Source organism: Moschus berezovskii, chromosome 21 (genome assembly GCF_049115385.1).
Source record: "Moschus berezovskii isolate FMDL1 chromosome 21, NW_MosBer_1.0, whole genome shotgun sequence".
NCBI classification, from domain to species: Eukaryota; Metazoa; Chordata; class Mammalia; order Artiodactyla; family Moschidae; genus Moschus; species Moschus berezovskii.
The window spans coordinates 12,641,968-12,657,937 of record NC_142480.1 but is presented as its reverse complement, the minus strand read 5'-3'; positions in this window follow the sequence as shown (position 1 = coordinate 12,657,937).

The following is a 15,970-nucleotide window of genomic DNA, read 5'->3' as shown; positions in this document are numbered from 1 at the left end:
AGAGTTGGGGAGAGTGTGAAAGTAATTGGTTAGGTCTAGAGCAAGTTTCTCAATGCTTCTCAGCATTAACATATGTGAGGCCCAGTTATTTTTTGTTGGTGGGAAGGTGGGGTTGTCCTGCACATTTTAAGATATTTAGCAGCATCTCTGGCCACTACCTACTCAACGCTAGCAGCACCCCTCTCTCAAGTTGTGGCAGCCAAAAATGTCTCCAGACTTTGCCCAAAGTTTCCCCCATGTTGAGAACCTCTAGTTTAGAGAGAGAGCGAGCTGAATATATCATTCACTCATTCCATTTGATGTGATGGTTACAGGCCTAGATGGTGAATCCAGATCACCTGGGTTTCAATTCCATCTCCACCACTTCCTGACTGTGTGATCCTGGACAAGTGCTTCACTTCTGTGTGCTTCGTAGAGCTGTTGTAAAGATCAAATGAAATAAGGTGCTGTGTGCTCAGACTCTTCCATCGTGTCTGACTCTGCGACCCTATGGACTGTAGCCCGCCAGACTCCTCTGTCCATGGGATTCTCCAAGCAAGAATACCGGAATGGGTTGCCATGTCCCCCTCCAGGGGATCTTCCTGACCCAGGGATTCAACCTTCATCTCTGATGTCTCCTGCATTGTCAGGCGGGTTCTTTATCACTAGTGTCACCTAATGAAAAACTTAGTTCAGATTCCAGCCAAGTGTCAGCTATTCACTGAGTGCATGGTAAGTGCTGGGCCCTAGCCTGAGCCCGAGGGTCCCTACATTCAATTCCTCCCACCACAAACAGACTGGACTTGTTTTAAACTTAAATATTTCAATGAAAATATAACATGCATAGAGGAAAGTGCACAAATTATAAATGTACAGTTCAGTTCAGTCACTCAGTCATGTCCGACTCTTTGCGACCCTATGAATCGCAGCACGCCAGACATCCCTGTCCATCACCAACTCCCGGAGTTCACTCAAACTCATGTCCATCGAGTCGGTGATGCCATCCAGCCATCTCATTCTCTGTCATCCCCTTCTCCTCCTGCCCCCAATCCCTCCCAGGATCAGAGTCTTTTCCAGTGAGTCAACTCATCGCATGAGGTGGCCAAAGTATTGCAGTTTCAGCTTTAGCATCAGTCCTTCCAATGAACACCCAGGACTGATCTCCTTTAGAATGGACTGGTTGGATCTCCTTGCAGTCCAAGGGACTCTCAAGGGTCTTCTCCAGCACCACAGTTCAAAAGCATCTATTCTTTGGTGATCAGCTTTCTTTACATTCAGCTCCGTACATTTTCACAGAGCAAATACATCCAGGTAACCAGTCCCTGGATGAAAACCTGAGCTTGGCCAACACCCTAGAAGACACCCTTAGGCCTTCTTCAGATGGTCCTTTTTTTTTTAATGGTCCATACCCTCCCTTCCCCTAAGCATTTTTTTTTTTTTTGTAACAACCTAATTTTATTTGTTTGTTTTTATTTTTTGACTGCGCTGCATAGCATGTAGGGGTCTGTTCCCTGACAAGGGATCAAACCTGCGCCCCCTGCATTGGAAGCTCTGAGTCTTAACCACTGGACCGTCAGGGAAGTGCCTCCCCTAGGCAGTTAATTACGCTGTTCCCTCTGGCTCCCTGACTCCCTTTGTTTTTACTCTGACCAAGTACTGCTTATTCTTTTTTTTTTTCCATTTTTTTATTGTAGTAAAACATATATAACATAAAATGTGCTTATTTTAACCATTTTCATATGTGCAGTTCAGTGGCATTAATTACCTTCACATTGCGTGCAACCCTCACTACTCTCTATTTTTCATCATGATGTTCAGCTCAAAAACCATCCCATCCTTCCAGCACAAAATTCCACTGGATCGCATGGCCTTACTCCTACCTGTCCCATGACCTCATTTCCTGCCACATGAGTTACTCCTCTCCAGCCTGATGGCTTTCTTACCTTTGTGTATGCAGATCCCTCTTCCTGGAATGCCCTTCCCCTTCCAGACACATAGCTAGCTTCTGCTCAAATGGCACCACCTCCTGAGAGATGGCATCCTGGGCCCACAGACCTAAAATAGTTACACAAACCTCCATCATTCCCTAGCCTTTTACTTTGCTTTACAATCTCACTTTATACGTTTGTTAGTTAGTTTCCTGTGACTCCAGTAAAATTTAAACTCTTGAGGGACTTCCCTAGTGGTCCAGTGGCTAGGCTTCCATGCTCCCAATTCAGGGGGCCCAGGTTCAAGCCCTGGTCAGGAAACTACACCCCAAGCGCCATAGCTAAGACCTGGCGCAACCAAAGAAATAAATATTTTAAAATAAATACACAAGCTGTCTGAAAGCAAGACCCAATCTATCTTATTTATTTCCACAGTGCCTAAAAGCAAAAGCTATCATGTAATCAGTTCAGTTCAGTTCAGTCGCTAAATTTATCACTTGAATTCAATGACATGATACAGGTAAGTGCTGTTTGCTGTTCTTTACTCAGGGGAGGCCCTGTCTCTTCTTGGTTGTTTTTTTTTTTAAGGATTTCCACTCAAACAATAAGCATTTATTTACCTGTATGGTAGGCAGCAGTCTAAGAATGACCCTCATTGAAGTCTAATCTGCTCCTCCTTGAATATGTGTGAAACCTCTGAATATGATGAAATATTATTCCTATGATTATGTTATATGGCAAAAGGGAGATTATCTGGGCAGGTGAGCATACTCTAATTGTAGGAGCCCTTTAAAAGCAGAATTTGGTCTAGCTAGTGCTAGAGAAAGTTGTTGGCTTGAAGATGGAAGGGCCACCAACATTTAGGCAGGTAAAGGAGCTGAGAGTGGTCTCCAGCCGACAGCCAGCAAAGGAATGAGGACACCATTCCTCCAACCACAAGGAATGTAATTCTGTCAACCAACTGAATAAGCTCGGAAGTGGATTCTTCCCCAGAGCATCCAGGTAGGCATTCAGACTGACCAACATCTTGATTTCAGCCTGTGAGACTCTAAGTGGAGAACCAAATGGAGTTCACTGCTGATGGCCACGAGGCTACATAAGTCTACCCTTTCTCCAGACACTGTTTGAGAAAGAGGGGAGGGAATAAAAAATATGTTAATTAGAATTCAGTGTCAGCGCCTATGAGAAAGACCAAAGTGACAGTGACACAAACAAGATGGGTTTGTCTTGTGAAACACAAGTGTTGGGAGTCCAGGGCTGATAGACTGTCTGGTGTTAGGGACCCAATTTCCTTCTGTCTTGAGCATTTCCATTCCTAGACTGTTGACTTGATCTGGTCCAAAGTGGCTTCACACCATCTCACATTCCAGGCCCCTGGCTGGAAAAGGGACATGTCCGTTGGCCAGAACTGAGGCACATGGTCATACCTGGCTTCAAGGGAGGCTTGGAAATGCAGTCTTTAGTTGGGCAGCCATGAACCTGGCTAAAATTCAAGAGTTCAATTGCAGAAAGTAAGAGAAAATGTGTATTTGGGGATATCCAGCCACTTCTGCCAAAAACCAGCCTGAAAAACTAATCAGTTCTCCCCCCCCCGCCCCAAATCTGAAGAAAAGTGACTTAAACCAGAAGAATCTGAGACGCCTCTAACTGGCAACTTTAAGCCATCCTCTGCCCCTTCCCCTGACAAAGATCCAGTTGGAGGAAGTAGAGATGTGGGTTCGATTCCTGGGTGGGGAAGATTCTCCTGGAGAACGAAATGGCAACCCACTCCAGTATTCTTGCCTGAGAAATCCCATGGACAGAGGAGCCTGGCGGGCTACGTCCGTGGGGTTACAAAAGAATCGGACATGATTTAGCGACTAAACAATAACAGGACCTGTGAACAGAGTTTATCATTTAATCCCCTTTAAAGGATTAATTAACTAATAAAATCTATGGAGTAGAGGCTGTAACTATTTCCATTTTACAAATGAAAAAGTGAAGGTTCAGAAAAATTAAATAAATGGCCCAAAGTCTATAAGGGAGTTTAGCCTGGAGAGCAGGGGTCAGGAATCAAGCTGATCTGGGGTTTTTCTCCCCAAGGATGTATCAGGGTTATCTTCACGACCTGGTGGGGTATGCTTTTCAGAAGGACCAAGGTAGGAATGTCTCTTGATGAAGGTGAAAGAGGAGAGTGAAAAACCTGGCTTAAAACTTAACATTCAGAAAACTAAGATCATGGCATCCACGTCATGTCATCACTTCATGACAAATAGATGGGGAAAAAATGGAAATGGTGACAGACTTTATTTTCTTGGGTTCCAAAATCTCTGTGGACAGTGACTGCAGCCATGAAATTAAAAGACGTTTGCTTCTTGGAAGAACAGCTGTGACAAACCTAGACAGCATATTAAAAAGCAGAGACGTCACTTTGCCAACAGAGGTTTGTGCAGTCAAAGCTATGGTTTTTCCAGTAGTCATGTAGGGATGTGAGAGTTGGACCACAAATAAGGTTGAGCTTTGAAGAATTGATGCTTTTGAACTGTAGTGTTGGAGAAGACTCTTGAGAGTCCCTTGGGCTGCAAGGAAATCAAGCCAATCTTAAAGGAAATCAACCCTGAATATTCACTGGAAGGACTGAAGCTGAAACTCCAATACTTTGGCCACCTGATGGGAAGAACCAACTCATTGGAAAAAACCCTGATGCTGGGAAAGATTGAAGGCAGGAGAAGGGGACAACAGAGGATAAGATGATTAGATGGCATCACCAATTTGATGGACATGAGTTTGAGCAAACTCTGGGAGACAGTGAAGGACAGGGAAGCCTGGCATGCTGCAGTCCACGGGGTTGCAAAGAGTCAGACATTACTGAGCGACTGAACCACAGCAACAAGGTAGGAATTCTGACTGCTCTTCTTTTTTTTATTGGCTGCCTTAGTTCTTAGCTGTGCCTGTGGGCTCAGTAGTTGCGGTGTGCAGGCTTAAATGCTGACAAGTGGGATCTTAGTTCACCCAGCAGGGATTGAACTCGCATTTCATGTATTGGCAGGGGGATTCTTAGCCACTGGACCACCAGGGAAGTCCCCTAACTGATTTTAATACAGTGGGTTCTTTAAGGGGAAATACTGAATTTTATAAATGAACATGTGCATGTACGTGTGCTAGTAAACACAAAGCTTATTGTGAAATCTGTGACCCACCCAAGGGAAACCCACAGTTTTTCAGATTCATTTCTGGCCACATTGTATGTCATCACCATAGTCCTTTTTTTTAACTTCCACTTTTTTTTTCTTTCTCTAAAATAGCTCTTTTAATGTAAAAACATGCACATGGGAAGAAAAGTCTTGGTTTTGTGGAGTCAGATTCAAGAGTAATGCCATGTGTCTCAGACCACCAATGCAGAAAAAAACATGTAAAGGTTCTTTGCATCAAAGCAATGCTGTGGACAGTGAATCACCTGACCCTTTTAAGATAATTTTCCATATAATATTTTGCAAAACAAATCAGGATATACTTCAAAGACAGGGACAGTCCATAGGAACTATCATAGATCAGCTCCTTAGAGCAAAGCCTGAGGGGTGATCCTTGTGCAAGTGTGTTGTTGAAGACGTGTTCTCAGGAGGAGCCTGGTGGGGAGTTGGGGGGAAAGGGACAGGGCAGAGGAAGGAACTCTGCAGAGATGTGGGTTCATGAAGAGGTGATCTTCAGCCTGATCCCATGGGGATCTCTGAAGCACACCTGGTACCAGAAAGGTTGTCCCACCCAGAGGCAAGAGGGCTGAGCTGTTATATACCCACATTGGCCAGTTGTTGGTCATGAAGAGGAGTATAAACTCCTGGGCATCTCCTGATGGGGGACAGCTTCCCTTCAGCAAAAGCAGAGTGGGAACCAACCTGAGAAAGATGCAGAGTTCTTAGCAGCCAATACCTGGTAGTTCATTGGCTGAGTGAGGGGATCCTGGGCAGGGCAACAAGAGCCCTACACTTGGAACCATCACAACTTATGCATGATACTTAGGTATACATGATAGTCTTTTGGTGTGCTATTCTGTTTACTTATTTATTTAGGTTATTTTTTTAAATTTATTGTATCTTTTTAAAAACAATATTATTTATTTATCTACTTACTTGTATTTGACTGTGCTGGGTCTTCCTTGCTGCACGGGATTTTTCTCTACTTGTGGCAAGTGAGGTTACTCTCTAGTTGCGTTACACGACCTTCTCATCGCTGTGGCTCCCTTTTTTGTGGAGCACAGGCTCCAGGCACACAGGCTTCAGTAGTTGTGGCACACCAGCCCTAGAGCACAGGCTCAGGAGTTGTGGCACGTGGGCTTAGTTGCTCCATGGCATGTGGGATCTTCCTTGATTAGGGATCGAATCCATGTCTCCCGCATTGGCAGGTGGATTCTTTGCCACTGAACCACCAGGGAAGCCCCTATCTTGGTTATTTTTGGTAAACTTTATTTTTTAGAGTAGTTTCAGGTTCACAGCAAAATTAAGTAAGAAAGTACAGAAAATTCCGTGTACGCCAACAATCAACATCTTGCACCAGAGTAGTGCTTTTATGACAAACAATTATCATTATCACCCAAAGTCCATAATTTACCTTTGGGTTTACTGTTGGTGTTGTGCTGTCTGTGGATTTTGACATATGTTTGAGTGAACTCCAGGAGTTGGTGATGGACAGGGAGGCCTGGCGTGCTGTGATTCATGGGGTCGCAAAGAGTCGGACACGACTGAGCGACTGAATTGAACTGAACTGAACTGATGGTGACATCAATCTACCATTACAGTACCATACTGAAAGCATACACAATGGTTTCACTGCCCTAAAAAGTCTCTGTGCTCTGCCTGTTCATCTCTCCCTCTCTCAACCCTTGGCAACCACTGATCTCTTTTATAGCCTCCATGGTTTTGACTTTTCTAGAATGTCATTTAGTTGGATTCCTATACTATGTAGCCTTCTTTCACTATGTAGTAATATGCATTTTTTTCCCATATCTTTTCATGGCTTGAGAGTTCATTTCATTTCAGCACTGGATAATATTCCATAGTCTGAATGTACCACAGTTTATTTATCTGTTCGTCTACTGGAGGACATTTTAGTTGTTTCCAAATTTTGGCAATTATAAATAAAACTGCTGTAGACATCCCTGTGCAGACTTTGTGTGGACCTAAGTTTTCACTCACTTTGATAAATATGAAGGAGTGCAATTGCAGTACCACATGGAACAAGTATGTTTAGTTCTGTGAAAATCTGCCAGATTGTCCTGCAAAGCAGCTCTGCCTATACCATTTTGCATTCTCCCCAGTGGTGAATAAGAGCCCTTATTCTACATTCTCACCAACTTTCGGTGTCTTCAGTGTTTGGGATGTTGGCCATCCCAATAGATGACTAGTGATATCTCATTGTTGTTTTTATTTGCAATTCCTTAGTGATATATGACGGAGAAGGCAATGGCAACCCACTCCAGTACTCTTGCCTGGAAAATCCCATGGACGGAGGAGCCTGGTAGGCTGCAGTCCATGGGGTCACTAAGAGTCAGGCACGACTGAGCGACTTCACTTTCACTTTTCACTGTCATGCAGCAACAGCAGTGATATACGATGTTGAGCATCTATTCATATATTTACATGTCATCTTTATATCCTCTTCGGTGAGGCGTCTGTTCAGGTATTTTGCCCATTTTAAAACTGGGTTGTTAATTTTCTATTGCTAAGCTTTAAGAGTTATATCTATATCTATACAGATATATATATATATACTAATAAAGAATTATATAGATATCTGATAAAGACTATTATCCTCTTTATCAGATATATCTTTTGCAAATATTTTCTCCCAGCCAGGGATTGGAATAGAATGGGGAGTGACTGCTAACAGGTACACAATTTTCTCTTTGGAGTGACAAAAATGTTCTTAAATTAGATATTGGTGGTAGGCTCACAACTGTGAATATCTTAAAAATCACTGAGGGAATTCCCTAGTGGCCTAGTGGTTAGGATTCCACCCTTCCATTGCAGGGGGCGTGCAGTCAATCCCTGGTTGAGTAATAAGACCCACAAGCCATGAGGCATGGCCAAAAAAAAGAGGGACTTCCCAGGTGGTCCAGTGGATAAAATGCCAAGCTGCCAGTGCAAGGGGCCAGGGTTCAATCCCTGGTCAGGGAACTAGATCCCACAGCAACGAAGAGTTTGAACGACAAAAGATCCCACGTGCCGCAACTAAGACCCTGTGCAGTCGAATAAACAAATTTTTAAAAACCAGATATCTAATTTTGGGAATTCTCTGGCAGTACAGTGGTTAGGACTCATCCCCTTCATTGCTGAGGGCATCGGTCCCTGGTTGGGGAGCTAGGATCCTCCTAGCCATACTGTACAACCACAACCAAAAACAAAACAAAATGAAAAAAGCCTGAATTGTACAGTTTAAAAGAGTAAATTTTATAATATGTGATATATATCACAATAGAGTTTTTAAAAATTTCTGTTCTAGACCTAAGAGGTATAAAAATTTAAATCAAATATTTTTATAGTCATTTGTAACAAAATGTAGGGTTTCAGGTCAAAACATGACTTCCATATTTACATAACTTTAGTGTCCCTCTCCCTCTTTTTAAACTTTTTTAAAATTGAAGTATAGTTGCTGTACAATATTATACAAGTGACAGGTGTACACTATAAAATGAGCGTTAGTCACTCAGTCATGTCCAACTCTGTGCAACCCCATGAACTGGAGTCCACCAGGCTCCTCTGTCCCTGGGGCTTCCAGGCAAGAACACACAATATTATATAAGTTATGGGTGTATAGTATAGTGAGTCACAATTTTTGAAGGTCATAGTTTATAGTTATTTATAGTTATTATAAAATATTGGCTTGATTCCCTGTGCTGCACAGTAGATCCTTATAGCTTATTTTATGCAAAATAGTTTGTACCTCTTAATCCTCTTTCCTTCTACTGCCCCTCCCACTTTCCTCCTTTCCACTGGCAACCACTAGTTTGTTCTCTGTGTCTGTGAGTCTCATTCTTTTTGTTATATTCACTAGTTTGTTGTATTTTTTAGATTCCACATGTAAGTGATAGCATACAGAATTTGTCTTTCTCTGACTTATTTCACTTAGCATAATTCCCTCTGAGTCCATCTATGTTTTTGCAAATGACAAAATTTCATTCTTTTTTAAGGTTGAGTAGTATTCCATATCGGAGAAGGCAATGGCAGCCCACTCCAGTACTCTTGCCTGGAAAATCCCATGGGTGGAGGAGCCTGGTAGGCTGCAGTCCCTGGGGTCGCAAAGAGTCGGACATGACTGAGCAACTTCACTCTCACTTTTCACTTTCATGCATTGGAGAAGGAAATGGCAACCCACTCCAGTGTTCTTGCCTGGAGAATCCCAGGGACGGGGGAGCCTAGTGGGCTGCCGTCTATGGGGTCACACCGAGTCGGACACGACTGAGCAACTTAGCAGCAGCAGTATTCCATATATATATATATATGTTTTTGTTATTTGTTATATATATTACATGTGTGTATGTGTGTGTGTTGTTGTTGTTCAGTGGCTTAGTCATGTCTGGCTCTTTGTGACCCCAGGGACTGCAGCACACCAGGCTTCCTGTCACTCACCATCTCCCAGAGGTTGCTGAAACTCATGTCCATCGAGTTGGTGATGCCATCTAACTATCTCATCCTCTGTTGCCTCCTTATCCTCCTGTAGTCAATCTTTCCCAGTGTCAGGGTCTTTTCCAATGAGTAGGCTTTTTGAATCAGGTGGCCAGAGTATTGGAGCTTCAGTTTCAACATCAGTCCTTCCAGTGAATATTCAGGATTGATTTCTTTTAGGAATGACTGGTTGGATCTCCTTGCAGTCCAAGGGACTCTCAAGAGTCTTCTCCAACACCACAGTTCAAATACATCAAATCTTTGGTGCTCAGTTTTCTTTATAGTTCAACTCTCATATCCATACATGACTACTAGAAAAACCATAGCTTTGACTAGACAGACCTTGTCAACAAAGTAATGTCTCTGCTTTTTAATATGTTGTCTAGTTTGGTCATAGCTTTTCTTCCAAGGAGCAAGCATCTTTTAATTTCATGGCTGCAGTCACCGACTGCAGTGATTTTAGAGACCAAGAAAATAAAGTCTGTCACTGTTTTCATTGTTTCCCCATCTATTTGCCATGAAGTGATGGAACCGATGCCTTGATCTTCATTTTTTCAATGTTGAGTATTAAGCCAGCTTTTTCATTTTTCTCTTTCACCTTCATCAAGAGGGTCTTTAATTCCTCTTCGCTTTCTGCCATATGGATGGTTTCATTTGCATATCTGAGGTTATTGATATTTCTCCCAGCAATCTTGATTCCGGCTTGTACTTCATCCAGCCCAGCATTTTGCATGATGTACTCTGAATATAAGTTAAATAAGCAGGGTGACAATATACAGCCTTGACGTACTGCTTTCCCAATTTTGAACCAGACCATTGTTTCATGTCTGATTCTAACTATAGCTTCTTGACCTGCATACAGGTTTCTCAGGAGGGAGGTAAGGTGATCTGGTATTCCTATCTCTTTAAGAATTCTCCAGTTTGTTGTGATCCACACAGTCAAAGGCTTTAGCGTAGTCAATGAAGCAGAAACAGATGCTTTTTCTGGAATTTTGTTGCTTTTTCTATGATTCAGCAGATGTTGGCAATTTTATCTCTGGGTCCTCTGTCTTTTCTAAATCCAGATTGAACATCTGGAAGTTCTCAGTTCACGTACTGTTGAAACCTCACTCGGAGAATTTTGAGCATTTCTTTGCTAGCATGTGAAATAAGTGCATGTGTGGTAGTTTGAACATTCTTTGGCATTGCCCTTCTTTGGGACTGGAATGAAAACTGACCTTTTCCAGTCCTGTGGCCACTGCTGAGTTTTCCAAATTTGCTGGCATATTGAGTGCAGCACTTTCACAGCATCATCATTCAGGATTTGAAAGTAGCTCAGCTAGAATTCCATCACCTCTACTGTCTTTGTTTGTAGTGATGCTTCCTAAGGCCCACTTGACTTCATATTCCAGGATGTCTGGCTCTAGGTGAGTGATCACACCATCGTGGTTATCTGGGTCATTAAGATCTTTTTCATATAGTTCTTCTGTATATTCTTTCCACCTCTTCTTAATATCTTCTGCTTCTGTTAGGTCCATACAGTTTCTGTCCTTTATTGTGCCCACCTTTGTATCTGTAATTTTCTTGAAGAGATCTCCAGTCTTTCCCATTCTATTGTTTTCCACTATTTCTTTGCATTGTTCACTTAAGAAGGCTTTCTTATCGCTCCTTGCTATTCTTTGAAATTCTGCATTCAGATGGGTATATCTTTCCTTTTCTCCTTTGCCTTTCAATTCTCTTCTTTTCTCAGCTATTTGTAAGGCCTCTTCAGACAACCATTTTGCCTTTTTGCGTTTCTTTTTCTTGGGGATGATTTTGATGACTGCCTCCTGTAAAATGTTACGAATATACGTCCATAGTTCTTCAGGCACTCTGTCTATCAGATCAAATCCCTTGAATCCATTTGCTCACTTCCACTGTATGATTCTAAGGGATTTGATTTTGGTCATACCTGGGCTTCCCTGGTGGCTCAGATGGTAAAGAATCCACCTACAGTGCCAGAGACCTGGGTTTGATCCCTGGGTTGGGAAGATCCCCTGGAGGAGGGCATGGCAACCCACTCCAGTGTTCTTACCTGGAGAATCCCCATGGCCAAAGGAGCCTGGCGGACTATACTCCATGTCGTCGCAGAGAGTTGGACAAAACTGAGTGACTATGCACAGCATATAGCATACCTACCTGAACAGCCTATTTAAGTCTGAATTTTGCAATAAGTAGTTCATGATCTGAGCCACAGTCAGCTCCTGGTCCTGTTTTTGCCAACTGTATAGAGCTTCTCCATCTTCAGCGGCAAAGATGTATGTGCATACACACACACACACACACACATACATATATACACACATATATACACACACACATATACACACACATACACACACACACACACACACATATATACACACACACACTTCACATCTTTCTCCATTCATCCGTTGATGGACACTTCAGTTTCTTCTGTACAACTTTCTCTTTAATTTACATTCTCTAATTTTATGCATCCTTAAAAGCTACCTTCAATCCTTTCAGGAATTAAGACTAGATGTAAATAAAGACAGACAATGCCTGATTCATCTTTGCATTCCCCGAGTTTTTGATCTTTGAGGGTCTGGACATTTTCACAAGTGCCTTTGCAGTGTATTTTCAGCAGCGAGAGTAAAACTGAGACTGTGGTGCTGAGGTCCAGCCCTCAGGGTTGCAAGTCACAGGTTCATTCAGCTGAGTCTTGGGGAAATACCCTTATTTACCAGCACAAATGGTCAGCATCTCCTTTGGCCAATATTCCTTCTTAGTCATCTGACAGATGCACTTCACTGATTTGACTGTCATGTGATAGTGTGGGCTGCTCTGGGTCAGGTCACTGATCCAGACTAATTGAACTCAATGGAGCCAGGCATTTCTCCTAGAACTATGTCCTGGTTGAAACCTCTTAATGTTTTGACCTGCCTAGAACGTCATACCTTGGTTTGCACTGATGGGCAGATAGATAAATTCTCCACTTCCTAGAATCAGAAGGTGCCTTGGGGACATAGTGAAAGTAGAAACAAAACGAACTACCCACAGACTGGCTCAGCTCAGTTCAGTTCAGTTCAGTCGCTCAGTCGTGTCCGACTCTTTGCGACCCCATGAACCACAGCACACCAGGCCTCCCTGTCCATCACCAACTCCTGGAGTTTACCCAGACTCATGTCCATTGAGTCGGTGATGCCATCCAACCATCTCATCCTCTGTCATCCGCTTCTCTTCCTGCCCTCAATCTTTCCCAGCATCAGGGTCTTTTCAAATGAGTCAGCTCTTCGCATCAGGTAGCCAAAGTATTGGAGTTTCAGCTTCATCAGTCCTGTCAATGAACACCCAGGACAGATCTCCTTTGGGATGGACTGGTTGGATCTCCTTGCCGTTCAAGGGACTCTAGCTAGGCAATCTTAAAGGACAGTTCCAGTGCCATAGGCCTCTAGCCCTTTTTCATCATGAAAATGAGAGGGCTGAACTCAGGGATCCCTAAGACCTCTTGCAGCTGTACTGATTAGTTGGTATACAGCTTCCAAACTCTTGGATTTCACAGATCATTACATTTCCCACAGACTTTCCAGAAATGACACAGGATGTTTATTTATTGCTTACCAAGGAAGGACAATAAAAAACCAACTACTATTACTGCCATTTTCTATCACATCACCTCCAGAAAGAAAGGATACATTAACTTTAAAAAAAATAGTGAGAAGGAAATAATCTCAAGATAAAAAAGAGTCTTTGTTAAGAAAGGGGATTGACAGCTTTACCTCAACATGTGCACTGTGTACTCATTATGTCTTTCTTGTCCTAAAAAACAGCTTTATTGAGATATCTACATGCCATACAATTCGTTCAATTTAAATGGACAGCTCAGTAACTTACGGTAAATGCAGAGAGCTGTGCAACCATCCCCACAATCTAATTTTAGAACAGTTCCATCCTCCCTCAGAGACCCCTAATGCCTATTTGCAGTCATTCTCTGTTCACAGGACCAGGGCCTAGCAACCACAAATATACTTTCTGTCTCTATAGATTTGCCTTTTCTGGATATTTCTGGCTTCTTTCATTCAACATAATATTTTAACAGTCCATCATGTTGTAGTGTATCCCAGTACTCCATTGTCTTTTGTGGCTCAATAATATAATATTCCTTTATAATAGAATACAATACATGTTATAAGGATATATACACATTTTGTTTGTCCATTTATCAGTTTTGGACATTGGGTTGTTTCTACTTGTTGTTATTCGAAATAATTCTGCTATGGCCATTCATATATGAGTTTTTGTGTGAGCATATGTTTGCAGTTCTCTTGGGTATAAACAAATCTACAAGTGGAATTATTAGATGTGATAAGCAGAGGGCATGTGTGTGTGCTGTCACTTAGTCGTGTCCAGTTCTTACGACCCCATGGACTGTAGCCTGCCCGGCTTCTCTGTCCATGGGATTCTCCAGGCAAGAACTGGAGTGGGTTTCCATGCCCTCCTCCAGAGGATCTTCCCAACCCAGGGACTGAACCCGTGTCTCTTACGTCTCCTGCATTGGCAGATGGGTTCTTTACCGCTAGCACCACCTGGGAAGCTCCAATAGGTAGAATCAGTCAGTTCAGTCACTCAGTCGTGTCTGATTCTTTGTGACCCCATGGACTGCAGCTCACCAGGCCTCCCTGTCCATCACCAACTCCCAGAGTTTACTCAAATTGATGTCCATTGAGTTTCTGATGCCATCCAACCATCTCATCCTCTGTCGTCCCCTTCTCCTCCCGCCTTCAATCTTTACCAGCATCAGGGTCTTTTCAAATGAGTCAGTTCTTCATGTCAGGTGGCCAAAGTATTCGAGTTTCAGCTTTAATAGGCAGAACAGTGGCCCTCCAAAGATGTTTATGTCCTGATCCCTGGAACCGGTGAACATGTTTCCTTATGTGGCAGAATAGATTTTACAGAGGTGATGAAGGATCTTGGAAATTACCTTGGATTATCAAAGTGGGCCCAATATAATCACAAGGGTCATTATGAAGGAAAGAGGGAGTTAAAAGGGACAGTGTCAGAGTGATGTAGCATACGAAAGACTCATCTGGCCATTGCTAACTTTGAAGATGGAAGAGTCCACAACCCAAGAAAGGCAGGCAGCCTCTGAAAAATCAAGGAGACAGATCACCCCTGGAGCCTCCAGAAGGAATGTAACCCTGGCAACACCTTGATTTTAGATAAGTGAGACCTGTTTTGGACTTCTGACCACCAGGACTATAAAAGAATACATTTGTGTTGTTTTAAGCTACAAAGTTAGTGGTAATTTGTTACAGCAGCCACAGGAAACTAATACAATGCTAGCTCTAGTTTTGGGCTTTCCTGATGTCTCAGATGGTAAAGAATCCACCTGCAATGCGGGAGACCTGGGTTCGATCTCTGGGTTGGGAAACTGCCCTGGAGGAGGGCATGGCTACCCACTCCAGTGTTCTTGCCTGGAGAATCCCTATGGGCAGAGGAGCCTGTAGGGCTACAGTCCATGGGGTCGCAAAGATATCAGACATGACAGCGACTAAGCATAGCACAGCTCCAGTTTTCCATCACTAACAGACCAATTTAGGGAGATATTGGTGGTTGGAATTAAGAGCGTGATTTGCCAAATGTATGGGTTCAGATTCCAACTTGACTACTTACTTGATATGATCTTTATTAAAAATAATAAAATTGTATTTATTTATTTTTGGCTGTGCGGAGTCGTGTTGCTTCACAGGCTTTTTCTCTAGTTGCGGAGAGCAGGGGGCTACACTCTGGTTGTGGTGCATGGGTTTCTCATTGTGGTGGCTTCTCTTCCTGTGGAGCACACGCTCTAGGGCACGCGGGCTTCAGTGGTCGCTGCACGTGGGCTCAGGAGCTGCGGTTCCCGGGCTCTAGAGCACCGGCTCAATAGCTGTGGGGCACAGGCTTAGCTCCTCTGCAGCATGTGGGATCTTCCTAGATCAGGGATCAAGCCTGTGCGTCCTATATTGGCAGGTGGATTCTTTACCACTGAGCCACCAGGGAAGCCCACTGTATCTGATCTTGAGTAAGTTTTCTTAACTTTCCTGTTCTTCAGTTTCCCCATCTATAAAGTGAGGTTAATAATAGCACCTTTCTTACAGTCTGTTATGAGGATTAAATGACTGGGACTTAGTATAGTACCTGGCATATGGTATATACAGAATTATTTACTATTATCATTATTTACACTGTCTTCCCAGAACAAAAGACAAGCTATAGCCTGTCTCAGAAATGAAACCAAAAATTTGCTTAAACCTTTCAAATAAACTGTCTCCCCCGCACCAAAACTTTAAAGTTCTTAAGACCAGATTTCCCCTAGAGCAAAAATAATAGTTTCAAGAAAGTCTCTTCCCTGGAGAATTATTTTTGAGACAGCTTTGTCCAGCCTCCTAACTGAAGAAGACAATG